Source organism: Stenella coeruleoalba (assembly GCF_951394435.1).
Source record: "Stenella coeruleoalba genome assembly, chromosome: 3".
Taxonomy (NCBI): domain Eukaryota; kingdom Metazoa; phylum Chordata; class Mammalia; order Artiodactyla; family Delphinidae; genus Stenella; species Stenella coeruleoalba.
This window is the reverse complement of record NC_137148.1, coordinates 25371649-25391862: the sequence shown is the minus strand read 5'-3', so window position 1 is coordinate 25391862 and position 20214 is coordinate 25371649. Positions and strand designations below refer to the sequence as shown.

Sequence of the window (20214 nt, the reverse complement as noted above, 5' to 3'; positions counted from 1 at the left end):
ATGAATAATTGCTTAATACATGAATTAAAAATGAGTAAATGAGAGTATTAAAAAGAACCATGAATGCCTGAGTCATTTTTCAGTACTTTTAAGGACCATGAACCGATCTATTATTATTTATTTTAAACTTTTTTATTTGATTCCATTTTATTGCCATTGATTACCGCAGTGTCTTTTAAATAAAAATTGACAGGGAGAAACTTTAAATCACTTAACCTCCTTTGTATTTATTAAAAACAAGTAAAAAAATTACTTAAAACTTAGTTAAAATGTAAGTCAACATTCCTTTTACCTTATTTGTAATAACCTAGGTAAATTGCCTTGGGCCATCCAACAGGAAAGCAAAGGAATCCCATTTACCACTTGCTCAGCTCTGTATAGTCCACAGCACTTACCCTGAAAAGGACACATATTCAAAGAGGAGAAACAATTATCTGCAAGTGAAACAGGTAATGAAGTTTTCCATGTGCTATAATTTAAATTTAAAGAGCATGTATGAAAGACTAAGAGACCCAGATAGGCAGGTATTTCCTTCTTCACAGTTATAAAATCTGTCACATCTTAGAAATACTCCCCCATTGAGTGGCAATCACAATTTTTATTCTAAAGGTTCCACATGCGTGGCATATTATGTAATGGACAGCACTTCAGAATAATCTAATGAAAAGAGAACTTTTTTTCATGCTAATAAACTTCAGATTCTGCTTGTTTCAAGAAAATGAATTCAGGCTTTGAACTGCTGAGGTCCACATAAATTCAGGTTATCCATACAGCCGTGCGGAAAATCTCCAAGATGAATTCTTTATTAATAGCAAGAATGAGTGAGTCAGTCAGCTCGTTTAATGATCTGGCCCATAATTTGAATCCATTGAAAGTTGCCTGTTAGCACCTCTGGGAGCCCGGACCAAGCATGACCTTGACTTGTGATAGCCTGAATTAAATCCTGGTATGATAGTTCCCACACCAGCTTTGTTTTTAGCATTTGGCATGCAAGCAGACTCCTTGAAGAGCCTAATAGTTATTACAAACATGAAAATTGTAAGGAAGTTGGAGGAAGGTTATGCTAACATCTAAAATTTATTTGGATAAAAAATAATGGTCGGGGACTTCCCTGGTGGTCCAGTGGTAAAGAATCCGCCTTCCAATGCAGGGGACGCAGGTTCGATCCCTGGTTGGGGAATTAAGATCCCACATGCTGCAGGGCACCTAAGCCCTTGCGCCACAACTACTGAGTTCATGTGCCACAACTAGAGAGAAACCCGAGCCCTGCAACAAAGATCCCGCGTGCCACAACTCAGACCTGATGCAGCCAAGAAAATAAATAAATAAAAATAAATAAATATTAAAATATAATAATAATAATGGTCAATTCTCCTCCTCTATGAAATTACTGGTAGAGGTCTGTTAAAAGTGGTAACGTTCATGCAGGCAATTTTGTTAGGCTTCTGCAGGACATTTTGTATACATGTCTATTCATTAGAATTTCCTACTGTTTAATACATTTATGATATGATTCTAAAAGAGAAAAAAATAGTCTCTCACTTATGGGTGATCTAAGTTTTATTCTGTCTTGGCAACTTAAACTTGTGAAAGCTTTAAAATTCTTACCATATCTTGGTGATAATATTCTACAATTTGAACTGTTTGAACGTTTTTTTAAATTGAAGTATAGTTGATTTACAATGTTGTGTTAATTTCTGCTGTACAGCAAAGTGATTCAGTTATACATATATATACATTCTTCTTTTAATATTCTTTTCCATTATGGTTTATCATAAGCTATTGAATATAGTTCTCTGTGCTATACAGTAGGAACTTGTTGTTTATCCATTCTCTATATAATATCATACACCTGCTAACCCCAATCTCCCACTCCATCCCTCCTATAAAAGTTCAAACTTTTGTTATATTTAAAAGTTTGAATTTTTAAGTATAATAGCTTTCAAGATTTTTCAAAACTCATGTATCTTAAGCATCCTATTATTATACTTAAATATAAAATTAATTAATCATTTTTATATGATTTTTAGGTGTTGTGACATTTCTGCCTCTTTTTTCCTTGCTCCCACCTCACCATTTTGCTATAGGGAAATGGTGTAATTCTCTGAAAGAACGAAACTTCTTTGCAGGAAATTGATGACATCAGGGACACTACAGTAGCTTTATAATGGAAAGTGTATAAATTTCCTAGGGTTGCTTTAACAAAGTACCATAAGCTGGGAGCTTAGAACAATAGATATTTATTATCTAGTAGACTTGAAGACTAGATGTCTGAAATTAAGGTGTCAAGAGAGCTATGCTCCCTCTGAAACCTTTAGGAGAATCCTTCCTTGTCTCTTCCTGGTTTCTTGTGGTTTACTGGCAATTTTTGGTATTCTTTGGCTTGGCAATGAGTCTTTCTAATTCTTCATCTTCACATGATGTTCTGTGTCCCTGCCCATAGTCTTCTATTTGTGCATGTTTGCCTCTGTGCCCAAATTTCTCTTTTTTGTAAGCCCATGAGTCTTGTTGGATTTTGGTCCACCCTAATGATCTCATTTTAACTTGACTACCTGTATATTTCTAAAGGCAAGATATAATTTTTTTCTTTGATAATGACTTGGAGACAATGATAACAGTATTATAGTACAGTGTAGATATGAAGTGATTTTACTTGAAAGTGCCCCATACTGTGAATCTAACATGTATGTCAGAAAAGATATGTTAAGAACGACAGCTTTAGGGACTTCCCTGTGGTCCAGTAGTTAAGAATCTGCCTTCTAATGCAGGGGATGTGGGTTTGATCCCTGGTCGGGGAACTAAGATCCCACGTGCCGTGGGGCAACTAAGCCTGCGCGCTCTAGAACCCACGTGCCACAACTAGAGAGCCTGCGTGCCTCAACTACTGAGCCTGCACACTCTGTACCCTGTATGCCACAACTAGAGAGAAGCCCTCATGCTGCAACAAAGAGCCTGTGCACTGCAACTAAGACCCGATGCAATCAAATAAATAAATAATAATAAAAAAAAAGAATGACAGCTTTAGACAAACTTGAAAACTAGAAACGATCAGTGTTATAAACAATTTATTTAAATTACAATTAGCTGTAGCGTGTAGTAGCACTTTTATTCTTTGACTTTTCATTGTTATTTTTTTGTTCTGCTTTATAAAGCAGAAGTGATTTGATTTTATCAAAGTGTTTTCAGTTTCTTGTATTTATAGCCACATCACATCAGAAATGGCATAAATTTAGTGGAATGCACAATACCGACTTATTTAATTTTTTAGACATTTCTTCATTTTAGGTATCTTCAGTCTTCTAACTTGAAGTTTCCAATTTATTGAGGGCACAGTAAAGCACTTTTACATTTTAATACCCTCCATAGTGTATGGGTTCAGGACTTTATATAGTTTTTTTTCAGTTCTGAGTTACTAAACAGCAAAGTGAATTACTTGGAAGTAGCATGAGTTGGCTCACAAACTCAGACATCCATGACCTTCCCAACAATTCTCAGTTAGATAGAGTTCAATAATGCAATTATTTCAAGACTGGGAAGGGAAAAATTGAGTTTATGAAATCAAATAAAAATCGAATAAGAATAATTCTCTCATTTATGACTATTGCTGCCAAGTGAATATCACAGAGGGAATTCTCTTTGAGGGTAGCACACAGACATCTAATAGAAATCTGGTAAGGATAAGGCTCATTGTGAAGAGATGAACAGAAATGTTAGACAAATACATGCATAGCATGAAAGGATTAGAAACAGTCATTCTTCTAGGTTAACAATGGGCTCTAAAGTATGGTTTTTCTTGATTTTGGATTCTGTGACTAAGTCTCTTGAAATATTTGTTCAATTTAATTTACTCTAGCTCACTAAGACAGTCTCATATGCACCATGACAGTTGTTAGGTCCCATAAATATTGATTTTTGCAGATACAAGATGATTCAATCCTATGTAACCATTCCATGCTTACATGGATAGAACAGTAGTAAACTGAATTTTAACGTTCATACTTCCTGAATATTCAGTGTCCTTTATGAGACAAATATCCAGTGTAGCTATTCATTGCATTTTCAAACATGATAACTAAGAAGAATCTAAATATGGTTTCCAGGTCAATTCCACCTTGGGACTACTGTGGGATTATAATGCACATTAATCTCTTATAAAATATGTGTACCAAGATCTCGTTGCCCCCTCGTTTTTTTTCAGTACACACACAGCCTATTATGCCTCTGCTGCGGCTTTCAATACATGATGGAATGTAATGTAGGAATAGTTTCTCTTTTATTACATTGCCAGTTTAATAATTAGTTCATGACTCTGTGCTTGTGGTCAATTGCAGTATTTCTAATCTATCCCAGGGCCAGTCAATTTCAAATAATATTTCCAAATTGAAATCCATTAATCTCTTTGATCTGACTTCACTAAAACGTGTTTATGGAACAGGTTAATTGGAGCCACCACATCCATGACTATGAGCCAGTCATTTTGAATGATATAGGTAGCTCATGCCAGACCACGGCATGTTCCTTTTCCAGAGCCAATGCCATATTCGCATTCTGGACCTATGCTGTGACTAAAGGGGTCCTTTCAGAACAGAATTAATCACACTGCACCACTATTTACAGAAGAGAGCAAAGAAGAAACCAAGGATAGAAGATTTGCACCATCCAAACCAATGGGAAGTGCTCAAAGAAGTGTGTTGTGTGTTGAAAAGAAGTGTGTGTTGAAAGAAGTCAGTAAATCAAGAGGGCTTGAAATGATACAGTTCATCTGTCTTTGAATCAGCATGGTTTAAAGCAGCTCTCTTTACAGAGTAGGTGTGTCCATGGCCCTCATGATTAGAAATTCATGTTGTGCAGTCACATTGATTTTCACAGATAACTGTGGTGTGTCCATGTTTAATGGACAGAACGTGACTCCAGCTTGAATCAAGGGATTAAGGCAGCATTTATTCTTCTCTTTATTCCCTTGTCAGGAGTCATTTGTCATGCTTCATGTTTTATGGTGTACTATTAGTGAAATTAATCTTAAATTGCTCAAAATCTTATAATTATTTTTTTCAGTTTCAATTATGATTCATGGTCTACCAGCCTGGCACCCGCTGGCAAACAGTTATACAGAGTCAGCGAAGGATACACAGTAAGTTTTTCCTTCATGTACTTTTGCTTGTAAGGTATATTTCTCCTTGCCCTTTGCCTTGGCCTCCTAAGTCACAGGTGGGACATTCATTGAGGTTAAGTTGTCTTCTTGGGCCATAAACAAATATTTTTCTCCAGTGTATAGACTTCACAATTTTGTTCTCTACTCATCTGCTATTTTGCCTGAACCTTATTCCTTTTAGTGAACTTGTCTCTGGAATTTATAGTCCCCATTTCCACAATTCTGAACTTAGTCTTGTATTCTGGATCAGCTGAAGATGCTGTGCCTGTTCTGGGCTTCATACCTGGTTCTATAAGGCTGCCATTCATTCTTACATTTATTTAACAGATTTTTTGAGTATTATTATTATGAACTATTATATTATTACTAACTCTCATTGGACCCACAGTTGTATATAAAGGGTTACATGTTAACCCTTTGTATGTTAACCATGTTAACGATGTAAGATGTTGGGAGTTGTAAACACAGAGGTATCAACAATGTTGTCTGATTACTGCTTTTCTTTGACTTTTACTAAGGTAACCACAGTCTTTCTCAGTGCCCCCATTTAAATCAAAAACAGATGAAAAACAATACCAAGGTTCTAATTTCTGGCTTGTGTGCCCCTGAATGTACTCGGGTAGCACCAATAATGACTGATGCTTTTATTGCATTTACTGTGTGCCAGAGACTATTACAAGTTGTCTTTTGTAATCTCCATAACAATCCCTTGAAAAAAAACAATAAACAAAAAACCAAACAGACCCTATGAGGAAAGAAAAAGTGATACAGAAAGTTTAAGAAACTTTCCACCTTACCTAGCTGGTAAGTAGTGAAGCTGCAGTTTTAACCTAACCATCTTAATCTGTTCCAGCTACAATAACAAGATACCACAGATGGGGTGACTTATAAACAACTGAGTATTATTCACAGTTCTGATGCTGGAAAGTCTAGGATCAAGGTGCCAGCAGTTTGGTTTCTGGTGAGAGCCCAATTCCTGGTTCCTAGACAGCCATCTTGCTCTGTCCTCTCATGGAGAAAGGGTGGAGGATCTTCTCTGGGGTCTCTTACAAGGGTGCTAATCTCATTCATGAGGATAAGCCCTCATGACTTAATCACCTCCCCGAAGTCTCACCTCAAATACTATCACATTGGGGGTTGAATTTCAACATACGAATTTTGGGAGGACAATGACATTCAGTCTATAGCACCAACCAATCTGGATCTGGGGTGTTTCTATAAACCCTAATGCATTGCATCTGAGAGTGACAGAAGAAGGCCTTTCCAGTTTCTATGACAAAAGAGGCATTTCTTACAGCATTTCTGTTCATCTTGAGTTTGAGAACACAGGCTTAATAGGATTGTATCTTGTTCAGTGTTTCAAGTCTAGCATCTAAATTTGAATGAAAGGATATGAGCAACTAAAACTGAAGTTATTACATACGGATCACGGTTTACAAATTTCTGGAAAGTATAATTTTGAATAATTGAGCAGTATAACTTTCAGATAGTATTTGAAGAACTCTGCTCTATATTCTCTTTCTACCCTAAAACTCCTATTGGGAGATTTCTTTTATTCAGGTTTATGTGCACTCTTGAGCTCAATATTCATGTTTTCTGGTGACCATGTCCACATGATGCCTTGAAACACAGCATGGCTCTGACTGAATTCCTAATCTTCCCTTGCCCTTCCCCTAAATGGCTTCTCTTTTGGTTTGTATCAGAAAACGGCACCATTATCATCTATTTTGTTATCTAGGCCTGAAACCAGGGCTTCTTTCTTTATTTTCCCTTCTTGCTTTCCAACCCCCCCAACCCCCAATCAAGTCATTCCCACAATATATCTTTTCTATGTCCTTAATATCGCTCAAATTCTTTCACTTCTCTTCATCACCACAATTTCTTGTCTAGTTCATTTTTCCCCCTTGGCTACTTATGGTAGCAATTCCTGTATTCTCTGGCCTTACCTTCTGCTGTCTTTGTCGTTAGCATGACCTACAACATGCATGCTTTATCATCTGGCCCTTGGTTCCGTTTATGACTCGTCTCTTACTCTTTGGCAGTCTCTGCTCCCTTTACTGAGATCCTTGCAATTCTTCAGATGAGCAGTGTGCATATTTTACTCCTGGGGTTTTGTGTATACTCTTCACTGTGTATGGTATACCCATCTCACCCCTCACTCTTCCTTCTGGGTAACTCCTGCTCACACTTTCATTCTGTTTTTCCACACAGAATATGGCACATCATGAGTACTTGAGCAATACATATTAAATGGATCACAGAATGAATGTAGATGGTCAGCTTAGAGAAGTATTAGGAAACTAATTTAAAGATGCAGAAGCATTTGTGTTAGAGAAAGTGGGTGGTATTTCCAAATAGCCTAAAGTTAAATTTTATAGAAACTTAATGCCTGGTTCAAGAGTAGGGTTTTAATAAATGAAGGTATTTATTGAATACTCGTCATATGATTCTAAAAGACAGATGAACTTGCTTCTATGTTAGTAATAGGTAGACTACAGAGTTCATTTTCATTTTTCCCAGTTAAAACTATTCATATCTGTAGTTATTAAAAGGCACTGTGCTGAGTTTCTAAATGTACTTTCATGACATCTTTGTAATAACCTCTGTGTATATACCTTTCTCTGAACTGGATAGGTCAGTTTATGTCTTACTTTCCCATTACACTATGCGTTTCCTGAAAGTGTAGGCCATTAATATTTATTTTTCTAGAATGTAAAAATATGTGTGACACATAGTAGATGTTTTAGATAGTTTTTGTTAAACGAGTGATTTAAAGAATAAAGAAACTCATAGAAAATAAATAGTATACTAAAAACATGACTTCCCTTACTTTAGTTTACAGTGCCGTGGTGGTCAGGATATTACCAGCTCACAGGAGTCTAATAGATCACCCAGCTAAGTGGCAGCTGGTCAGCAAAGGCACATGGAGACTTTTCCGGATGCTTCCAATACCATTATCGTGATGCATCATGGTGGTGTGAGAAACCTCTTACTAGTCAAACTCCTGCATGAGAATGGAAAATCTGTTCTCTTTGCCTCTCTGCCTGCATTTTTACTAAGTAACTACTCAGTTCTGGAAGCTAATAAAGATGCTCTCCTTGATCAAGCCTTAGTTAAGCTTCTTTGAGCCCTCTGCTCACTTAGACTGGACCTTTGGCTTCTGTTTCCATCTTTATAGAGTCTAGTTTTAGGAATAATCCTGTCAAGTTGGTTTAGCCAGAATCTTTTCACCTACAATGTCTGATCAACCTTGTACCTGATTGGGTTTCATCCTCCACCAAATCCCAGGTTGTATCTGATCACATAGGCTGCCTTCAGCAAGAATCCTGTTAGGTCAGTTTAGCAAAAAATTGCCCTACCCTCTTAATTTTCTATCCACTGACCCCCTCCACTCTATTCCTTGGCTATAGATTCCCATTTTTCCTCCTTATACTTGGAGCTGAACCCAATTTCTCCCCCCTACTGCACACCTCCCCTTTACCTATCATGATAGGCTCCCTGAATAAAACCTGCAATTTCAATACGTGTCCAAATAATTGTTTCTGTTTTTAAATTATTAATTTATTTATTTTTGCTGTGTTGCATCTTCGTTTCTGTACGAGGGCTTTCTCTAGTTGTGGCGAGCGGGGACCACTCTTCATCGCGGTGCGCGGGCCTCTCACTATGGCGGCCTCTCTTGTTGCGGAGCACAGGCTCCAGACGCGCAGGCTCAGTAGTTGTGGCTCACGGGCGTAGTTGCTCCGCAGCATGTGGGATCCTCCCAGACCAGGGCTCGAACCCGTGTCCCCTGCATTAGCAGGCAGACTCTCAACCACTGCACCACCAGGGAAGCCCCCAAATAATTGTTTCTTTAACAAAGCTGAAGTATACAGTGTTCTACATTTCAATATTGCAAAGACACAGAATTCAGCAAGATAACAACTGAAGAGAAGAGTATTTGTCTCTAAGATCAAGAGCCTCGGAGCCTAGAAGAAGAGGTCAGGATGAGGCCACTGAGGAGTGACGCACAGAGGGACTGCTAGAGTGCTCCAGGGCTTAACTGTGGTTCTCAGTCATTCTGGAAGATAAGTCCTCTGAAAGAGATGCAGACATGAGAGCACATTTTAGAGGGAGAAGTAAAGGATGGAGATAGACTTGGAAATAATCTCACAAGCTCTGAAATTATTTTTAAAAAGCAGTAGTTCTAATAGTAATGATAATAGTGCTGTCTGTTTTCTAGTTTTTAATTATTCCTAAAAAACTCAGGTGCAGAATAACAAGCAAGGGCAGGTTAAATTTAGAACAGATTTTCCCAAATTAGGGTACCTTGATTTTCCAGTGCTTCACGCAGATGTGAAAGTTACGGAAATAGTTCAAAATCCTGAACCTATAATTATGCCTTTTGCCTTAACATTTTAACCGAGGTCTTGCCTTGAAAAAACTTCTGTTCCGTTTCTTCCCCATTCCTGTCACTGCCATTTTGTTTGTTTGAGAGAAAGCAGAAATATAGATGATGGGATAACATTGGATTAAAAATAGCACATTAAGCAGCCAGCAAAAAGTCTTCAGGAAGCATTTGTTTCCATCTGTGCATGTGGCACCTTTAGGGGGCTGGGCCTGTGGGTCGGTGGTCTTAATTGTCTTTATTCTTTAGACACAGGAGTACTCATTGTACTGGCTTTCCCTGTGTCACTTTGAGTTCAGAATGCTATATCATGAACTTTTTCAGAGCTGGGTTAACTGGATATATTGTGTGCTGAGATGATAAAATTGGAAATACTTTTGTGTAAATTCTCCCAAAGCATTATTTCTCTTTCTTTATACACAAATTATAACAGAGAGTGGTCAAAGGAAAAGAATGCAAGCTTCCAAGAAAGCAAGCAATACATGACAGAAGTCATGAGAAAGCAAGAGAAAAAGTCCCTGACATTTCAAGGCAGAGGCCAGTCATACCTTACGAGTTCTGAGTAACTGAGATTTTCTTATGGTGCCATTTCTGTGAGCACCTCAAGTCCACCTAATTTTCTTCCTTGCCCCCTCCACTCCACCAAGACATCCAAATATGGTGGCTGCCATAGTTGACCTCATTACAACTTAATGATTTGATCTCTCCCCCTTTTTTCCTATGTGTTTTCCAAGGTGACAGGCTGCTTACCTGACTTACAGGCAGGTGCTGAGGAGCCAGTCCTTCCCTCTGTTCCTCCCTCTTACCACGTTCCAGTAATATATATCCTCTTTGTCATCCCCCATCCTGCAGAAGGCTGAGGATGATACTGCGGCATAAATTTCTTTCCAGAGAGCAAATAGAGTGATTGGCTCTTGGCATACACTGGAGTGATGGATGGGGTTTTAGTCCAGTATAAGCCCCACCATAAGGAACGAGCCATGTGTTGTGACTGCCAAAAAATACAAATAAAATTAATGCAACGCACGAAATTTCCCTCAGCATTCTCATTAAAGAGTTTGCCTACAAACAAAACTAATGACAATTATTTGTACAGATTAAATTATGTTTATCAAATTAATCAAATAAATTAATAAAAATTACACTGTGGCAAAAATTTCTAAGCAGCCAAAGAGAGAAAATGCAAGCTTTACTGATCACCAGTCCTGCTGAGTTTCTGTGCGGTGCTGGTAGCAATTTAGATATTCTTTACAGACTGCAGCAACCTCCGAATTAAAAGCACCTTATATTAACCACACTGTGTATAATACTTTACCATTTTCAGAGCCCTTTCAGTATACTTTGTCAATAATAACTGTAATGGGGAAAGTAACTCCTTGTTTTATGATGCAGAATCTGGGAGTCCAAGTGGTTTCACACTAAGGGAAGAGCTCGAGCTAGATGGTGAGCTTCAGATGATGAGTTTATTGCCCTTTGTTGTAGACTGCATGTTTGTGTCCTCCTAAAATTCATATGTTAAAGCTCTAACCCCCAATATAATGGTATTTGGAGATGGGGTGATAAGGGAGTAATTAGGCTTACATGAGGTCATGAAGGTTGGGCCTTCATGATGGGATTAGTTCCTTTATGAGGAGAGACACCAGAGGATTTGCTTTCTCACTTTCTCTGCACGAAACAAAGAAGAGATCATGTGAGCACACAGTGAGATGGCAGCAGCCTAGACGCCAAGAGCAGAGACCTCAGAATAACACTTACCTTTCAGGCACCTCGATCTCCGACGTCTCAGCCTCCAGAACAATGAGAAATAAATGTCTGTTGTTTAAGCAGCCAGTCTATGGTATTTTGTTATGGAAGCCCTAGCAGCCTAAGACAACCTTTCAGCTAGCTGTTAACTGGCTAGGTGCCTATGTGACTTGAAGCAGTAACCAAACCTCATGTGCTATAATTTCATTCTTTCATTCTTTTTATACTTTCATTCTTTCACTCAAAAAAATTTCATTCAGTACGTGCTGTGTGCCAAGAAGTGCATCCAGTCCCAGAGATAAAAAATAAACAAGCCATATTCAAGTTGCTCCCATTTTGATAGGGGAATGACTCACAAAGAAGATAATTATAATAGTATTTAATAAATGCTATAATAAAAGTCTTTAAAAAGGAGCTTTGGAAGTACGAAGGAGCTCATTTAGCTTGGGGGAACTCAGGAAATGCTTTACAAGGGAGGTAACATGGACGACGATTTAAAATATCAATATTACACGTGAGACTTGGAACTCATCCACCCAGATGCACTCAAGGAGGACACGGCTGATGGAAGGAAGGAGGGCTGGCATCACCTAGGCAGGCAGCTGCAGTCTTTGGGCTGCATACTTGAGCTTATGGTGGACAGCATCCTAGCATTTCTGCCTATACTGAAATCCCCCAGGGAGTTTCTGTTAAACCCAGATTCTTGAATCTTGACCCAGACCTGACCTACCAGCACAGAATCTCTGGGCATAACACGGTGGAATAAGCATATTTAATAAGCACTCCAGGTAATTCTAATACACACTGAAGTTAGAATAAGAGTTCACTCAGATACAGGAGTAAAAAGCAGGCTTTTCTCTGTATTTCAGCATGGATGAACTCTGATGTCAGATTTCCTACACACGCTTTTACATGTTCCTTTATACTCCAGCTTTCTCATTGCAGCAATGAAATTTCTTTATAGCTCTACTTTCAAAGCATCCATGGAGTTAATACTGCTTTGTCAGTAAAATGATTTTTCTCTTTCCTCTTGATTAATAAGTAGAGCATCATCTATTTCCATGAAGCTGGTACAATTCTATTCTACTTTTACCTGAAAGATCTTACAGTTGGCTAATAAGAACCAAGGCAGCACGGCACAAGGCCTGGTGAACAGTTACTGCTGAATAGGGAGAGATCCCCCTCAGCATCTTTCTGTCCCACTCTTTCAAAATCCCTCCCTGAATTTCAGCCACTTCACAGGCATCCATTAATGATATTTAATTTCCTCTGAAAATACTGAACGTATAATTAAGATGAAGATGCTCTGAGGGCTTTCCCTAGATATGAGCTTGCTTCTTTCTTCTCTTTGGAAGTATGTCATTTAACCTCTTTATCTCTCTTCTTCTATAAGTAGGGAATGTCAGATTTACCTGCCCTGAAAAAAGGTTTCTGGATATTCAGCAGTGACGTTAGTCAACTGTTTAGCACATAAAAAGTACCACATGACAGCTGTGCGATGCGCTGGGCAAAAGCTCTCTTAGGAGCATATGTGGTACCTGACCCTTTTTGTGATTCTCTTTTCTTGACAAATTATGTCATGTTGCCTCACTGGACATGAGGGAACAACAAGATACAATGTAAATGATTAAAGCCAAAATTTTTACCATCTATGTAAAATAGGAACAAAGAACAGCAGTGATGTGTCACCATAGTATTTGATGCAATTTGAAACCCAGTATTTTAATGGAAGGGTTTGGGACAACACCACATAGCAATATGGGGGTGCCACTGGGAACTTTACCTTTTCTTTCAAAGAACTCCATGTCCCTGTCTATCAAAGAAAAAAGAACATGCTCTGTACAATCGCAACTGCCTTCAGGGTTGTTTAGAAATCTGAGTTATCTTTGATACTTTTGCTTTCTTCACCAAACCAGTTGATTCTACAGAATCTTTGAATTTGTCTGTCTCTTCCCAATTCCACTTTTTTATTTATTACACCAGCTTCTCTCTGTTGTTTTTTTAAGTTGTTCCTTAACAACTGGTCCATATGCCTCCCTTTTACATCTCTTTCCAAACCATTCTATACGCAGCATCCAGAGTGATTCTTTGAAAAGGTAAATCTAATCTTGCCTTACTCCCCTTACGTTCTTCAATGGCTTCCCATTGTACATAGGATTGTATGCAGTCTCCATACCATGAGTTACAGGAGCCTGGCTATGTTGACTTCTGCTTACTTCTCTAGCCTCATTTTGAACCATTTTCTTTTTCTCACTGTTGCTCCAGCTAATTGTCCACCTTTTAGTTGCTAGAATACCTCAAGCTCTGTCCTACCTCAGAGCATCTATACACAGTCTTTCCCCTGCAGAGCTTCTGTACAAGATGTCCCTCCCTCACTCCTTATCACTTGTCAAATCTCAACTTAAATGTTACATTAAAAGGTAGAGATTTTAAATGATATATATTAAAAAAAAACTCAGCAGATCTCTCCCCTTCATGCTTTGACAAACAACATGCTTATTACCTTCCAAGCACTTTTATAATTCGTAATTATTCGTTTATATATTCATTTGTCTGTTTAATGTTTGTCGTATCAACTTGACCATAAGCTCCTTGTGAACATGAACCAGGTCTTGTTAACTTACTACCGTTTACCTGGTGCAGAGAATACTGTCTGGCAGTTAGTAGGAATTTAATAGATGATTGTTGAATAAATAAATGAACAATAAAAAAGGTAGATCCTGTTTCTGAAATGCCCTTTTGTAGCAGAGCTCCTGATTTGCTTGTATATTAAAGAAAAATAAAAAAAGAGCCCAGTGGTAAACTGATAGTAGGAGGTGAAAAGAGCTGAAATTAAATCTGAGAGTGAAGAGGTAAGAAAGAGAAATGGAAAAGAGTGAAGGAATAGCTGCCGGATAGATGAATAAAAACAAAATATCAATAGCAACAGAAAAATAAAACCCTCATTGTGGGCTGCTGAAGGAGTGATTACAATTTCTAACACTCAATTTGCAATTTTTTTACATGCCCTTGATATAAACTCATGCTTAGCCTTCCTCAGTCTCCAGAAAAGTACTCTGAATTCAAATGGCAAATGTGTATTTGAGTTTATGTTTTATGGGTACTAGTTATCTATTTTTGTATAAAAAATCACCATAAACATTAGCATCTTAAAAAATATACATTGATTATCTCATAGTTTCTGTGGTTCAGAAATCTGAGCATCGTTTAAATGGGTCCTTTAGTTCAGGATCTATCACAAGGTTGCAATTAAAGTATTGGCCAGGACTAAGGTCTCATCTGAAGGCTTCTTTCAAGCTGTTGGACTTAGGACATCCATTCCTTGCCAGCTGGTTCTCTCCAGTATGGCAGCTTGCTTCATCGAAGTCTGCAGTCCAGAAGACAATAGAGTGAGTCTACCAAAAAGATGAAAACCACAGTTTTTGTTACTTACACATAGAAGTCACATCCCATTATGTTTTCAGTTTTCTGTTCAGTCGATAGCAAGTCACTAGGTTCAGCTTACACTCAAGGGAAGGGGATTATACAAGAGGTCATTGTGGGCCAACTTAGAAGTCACCTACCACAGTATGTCTGTTGATGTTTTGGTTTTGTGTGTGTGTGTGTAAATCAAGGAAAGGACTAAGTTCCATATTTAGGGTGATGCAACATGGAGTTATCCATGAAAACATATATTTCCTGAAAATATGAAGAAAATTTGAGACAGCCCTTCACAGGGTGTGGATAGAGGTCTGAATTATATTATTTGGTTCTCAAGGGGCACTTGGACCTTAGATTCCAACATATTTCAATAATTTGATTATCCAAAACATTGCTGTAACTCTCTGCTTTTCCTTCCCTGACAATTTCTTTGAAGATATAATACACTCAGAAGTTCTAAATATTGCCAAAGAATTAGGGGGTTTTGTATAGCAATTGCTGATAGAAGGAGTTTTACAAGGCTTTGCACCATAGAGTCAATGTGCTTCAGTGGCACAAAGGTCACAAGTTATTTTATAGTTCATCTTGGCTTAAGGTCTAATCTAAAAAGTCAGGGAAAGTTCTCTAGTGATCTGGCACTAACTCTGTAACTTGTAAGCTCTCAATTGATTAAATTAGAAAAATGTTCTATTACAAAAATAATTATTAATACACTTACTTAATATTAACTTATATCTCTCTTACTTAGGATCAACTGAGATGTACTATTTGTCTATGTGCCAGGCATTGTGTTAGGCATTTTTCCAGGTGCTAACTTACAGAATGCTCAGAGGATTCTGGTGACTAAACAATTATGAGGGCTGATAGAAGAGAAGTCCATTGAAAATTTTCTAGTTTGAGGGACCAGGTTATTTATAAAATAATTATTTGAAATGATATGATGGCAATAAGTTTGCCTATGGGCAGATAGGAGATGACAAGTTCTGTTTTACACATAAAATCTGACAGCATATACGATGATGTCGGGAGGGACGATGTGGAGGTGGGAGGATAGTATTGGGAGTTACCATGAGGAAGGGACATAAGGTGAGATAACTGCTGTCCATCTTTTAAATATCAGTGTTATTCAAAGTTGATTTCAGCAGCTCTCTTCATTTTTTTTTCATGGCAATAATATAAGAATGTAATTGGTGCCAGTAAATGACTTTATCTGACTGATGAATGCATGTATATGTCGTGGTTGACTTTCTGAGCAATGACACCTTCCAATAAGGGCAGGTAGAAATTAGTAGTGGTGTCTCCTGGCTGCCTCACGGATGCTTTCCCCCACAGCGGGGCTGGCTACACTGTCTCTGTCAATGGACAGAGTTACTGAAACCTTAGCCAAATGCCAGCTCCTCCTACTTCCCCAAAAGTGGAATTAGACATACCTTTTCTAAGTGATGGGTGTCCCATCTGTCCTGCTGTTTGTTCTTATTAAGCCCAAGGAAGGAATAGTCAGTTCTTGCGAACATTTAGTTGATGTGGTGGTGATAGATGTGCACTGCTCACGAGGGCCTGCTATGGGGAGCATAGTTGACTGACAGTCAGCATGCTGAGGCCATTGTTCCCCTAGGCTGCTACCAGCCAGTGGCTGAGCCTGGCAGAGGTACTAGAGTAGGGGCTATTCTTCTCCAATTTTGGACTCTTCTAATAGGTAGGGACTCCCCTTCAGCCTGGCTGAGACTTCCTCAGTACTGTGCTGTGGTATGAGGCTCTTCCTACTCAATCCTTTCTTCTGTATCTCCTTTCACAAAGTATCAGATGTTCATGGCTACCTGAAAGCTCTTCCCACCTATTTCTGATCCCTCCTCCTTTGCCGTTTGTACATGACTTGACCCACTAAATCTCTTGAGCCTGTCTAATGCCATCTTGGTGTCAATGTGTTGAAGGATCTGAACAGGCCCAGGGGTGAGATCACCATTGCAAGTGACAGTTGTGCTATACACTATTATAATGAGCATGCCCAGTGTCTGAAGTCAGCTTGAAGAGGCTGGGGTAGTGAGGAGATTGGGAATGGCATTCATAGACTTAGATGCTTCAATTTGATCTAAGCAGGGTTACATTTTGGGCATTGCATTTTATTTAAGAAATCAAGCAGTATATTATCACATCAAGCAGTCCTTTATCACATAAAGGACTCTTTCCTTTAAAAATAGGCTTTCCAAAATTGGAATGTGTTTCAGTTTCTGGGACAATTAAATTACTCAGAATACCATGTTTGCAGATTATGTCAGGTGGATGAGGCAGTTCACTATAATATTAAAACAACACAATCATTGGGTTGAAGAATGCATATTTGGATTGAGCTCATCTGCTTTCTGTGTTTTTAGTTGTATGTAGATGTATGCTGTGGGAGGTTTGTCATTGACTGAGAGCAAAATCCAGAATATGAAAAGTTAGTTCATCCATTAGTACAACAGTCCACAACTGACAATTCCCTGATAAAATCATGATAGCTTAAAGTCACAGCAGGATTCGTACACATCTTCTGAAAAACCGAAAAGATATTCTGGTCTCCATGATGAGAGAGTTCAGGGCCATCTTGTGCCCTATTACATCTTTAGCCTTCTGTAAAGTGTGTCATACAGGGTAGATGTTCAAAGATATTTGTTGAAAAAAAAAATGAAGGACATTATAATCAGGATAGTTTTAATTGTGAGTAAATGTGACTATACTTCAACCATTTTTATATGTAGAATAATCGATTAATCACAACTAGTTAACAATCGTGTCTATTCTATGATCTGAGTTTCTTTAACACTGATTACTTCTTAGGTGATTGGCAAATAGGGGAGTGATGTTGGTATAATGTGAAGGGTGTTGATTCACACATGATTTTTCTCAGGGAGTTAATTTTTTTTAAGTGATTGAGGTGGACTGTCATAATTAAATGCCTTATCAACGTATAAATCCTTTATGAAAAGACCTAAAACTCTACAAAAGTGTCTTCTTTTAGTGCAAGCCGTGCTTGTACTCCACCGTGTTAAGCTACAGTGAAATGCAAGTGCATGTGAAGGGGATGGTGCTGACATTTCCTCCCTTATTAAACAATGATTAACAAAAGAGGCTATGGTCTGGAGATTATTGATGTTGATGAACATTTCTGTACTGGAAGCAAATGCCCTCCGAGAAGTACATAGCAAAGGAAAATGTACAACTGCCAGAATTCAAGTTGGAAAGAATTAACTGTGATACTGGAAGCCAATGCCAAACATATTTTAGATGCACTTATGTTTTTATTAGGATTGATATTGTTTTTGTTAGTTCTCTGGATATAGTAGGCTTTCAGGGATCTGCTCCAACTCTTTTTTTTCCAGAGCCAATGTTATTTTCACCATGTGATTTTACAGAAAGCATGTTCTCCCCACCCCGAAACACATATGTGGCATGATAGCAAGAATACTTGCATTTAAAAGAAAATCAGTAGGGACTTCCCTGGTGGCGCAGTGATTGAGAATCCACCTGCCAATGCCGGGGACGCGGGTTCAAGCCCCGGTCTGGGAAGATCCCACATGCCACAGAGCAGCTGGGCCCATGTGCCACAGCTATTGACCCTGTGCTCTGTAGCCTGCGAGCCACAACTACTGAGCCACAGCTACCGAAGCCCGCGCACCTAGAGCCTGTGCTCTGCAACAAGAGAAGCCACCGCAACGAAGCGTAGCCCCTGCTCGCTGTAACTAGAGAAAGCCCACGTGCAGCAATGAAGACCCAACACAGTCAAATAAATAAATAAGTAGATGTATTTTAAAAAATTATAAAAGAAAAGCAGTATAGTTACTTGGTTAGGAATTCAGCTGTAAGTCAAACTGCTTGGATTAAAGTTTTAGCTTTGCCATTTCCAAGATGACTATACTTGGGCATGGCACTTAATATTCTGTGCCTTTGTATTCACAGTGGTAAAAAGGAGAAATAGTAGTATCTTCCTCATTGGACTATTGTGTAGTACATGAGTTGATGCAATAAAGAGCTTAGGCAAGTGCCAGGCACACAGTACGCATTCCACTAATGCTAATTATTGTTATGAAATAAAGCATCTCTTTCCCCAGCTAAGCCATGTTAGAGAGAGTTCACCCTGCTATATGGAGACATGGCATGGTTTCATAACTGGTACCTTAATATAGAAGTTCCTTAAGGCTTGACTCATAGTTCTTTGTAGAAATTTTAGGAGCCAGTCCTTTTTTGAATTTGTATTCACTATTGCTACAACCTGTTTTTTAAATTTCCTCTGGCTAGAGTCACTAGACTGTTACTTAAATTAAATTATAACTTTAAAACTGATTTCCTCCAGTTACTTGTGCTGTATACAGGAGAGTCATCACATACTTACTGCTCTTATTTGACATTTTCTCTTACTATTTTTCTCGATAAATTATGACCTGTTATGCCACTTCCCTTATATGTGAAGTTGATACAGTGTAATAGAAACAAGATATAATATCAATAAAATGATCTATCATAAACACAGCTAAAACTGGGAAACACATGTCCAAAATTAAGTGATATAGAATTAAAGTACACTTTTCTTTTTCCTTAGGAAAAGGCTGATAAAACCAAAGACTAGCACAAGAACAGAAGCCGTTTGCTACCTCTAGCAGTGTTTGTATTCCTGAGAATCTATGGGAAAACTGGATAAGTGCTGTGTGGAAGTTTGCTTTAAGAGTGGCACCTCTAGGTTGATGTGTCCTTTCCTAAATGCTTGGATTTCCAAAGCAGTCATTCATTGTCTGGGGTTAAACATTGCTCTCTTCCAGCTGACAATTTTAAAGTGACTGTAAAATAGTGAATCAACTATACTATCAATGGATTAAGTCTGAGTATCAAGCTGAGTAATAGGTTGGACAAAAAGATTTCACAGGGCCTTCAATTCTATGAAATGCTAATTAACAACAAAAGAAGATCCAATACCTTAGAACAAATTACTATATCTGTTTTGCTTTCCACCATTCATGGTGGAAGGAGAACATTATGAGAAAACAGGCACTTTGTCAGAAAAGGACTATATGGAAACTAGAGCTGCCTGTTTTCAAATTCTCTATAAGACTGGGGCGGGCTGCTCTATTATCAATATATGTGAATAAAATTACGATAAGGGGAAAAAGTAAACTATATATCAAGCACCTATGTCAGGCTCTGAGATTCATTTAATTCCCTTCTTCCTCCCCAAAAGAAACGAACCCTGTGAATTAGGTGTTATTATTCTTATTTTGTAGGTAAGGGATAGAGCAGGCTTAGAGCAACTGAGTAATGATAAGGCCACTCAGAGTCTGCTTTCTTTCCCCTATGCCAGACCTTGTCTTAGGATCTGCCTTCTGCATCCCTCCTGCTGATGGATGACATTACTTGTAGTCTCAGACTACTTGGACTGTACTCTCTTTTTCTGCCCATTCTCTCACTTTGATCCTCTACAAGCCAGGTTTTCAAGGAAGAGTGCCAGGATCAGAGTGTCACTGATCAAGTCAGGTCTGTTGGTTGT

General features: G+C 38.4%; 1 long non-coding RNA gene across 1 annotated transcript; it reads left to right on the top strand.

Moving 5' to 3' along the window:
- The first annotated feature begins 327 nt into the window (after positions 1-327).
- LOC307183522 lies at positions 328-19370 on the top strand. Its single transcript, XR_013827506.1, has 3 exons — positions 328-449; positions 5056-5131; positions 19276-19370. It is a non-coding gene; the product is annotated as an uncharacterized lncRNA (long non-coding RNA).
- Positions 19371-20214: the final 844 nt, after the last annotated feature.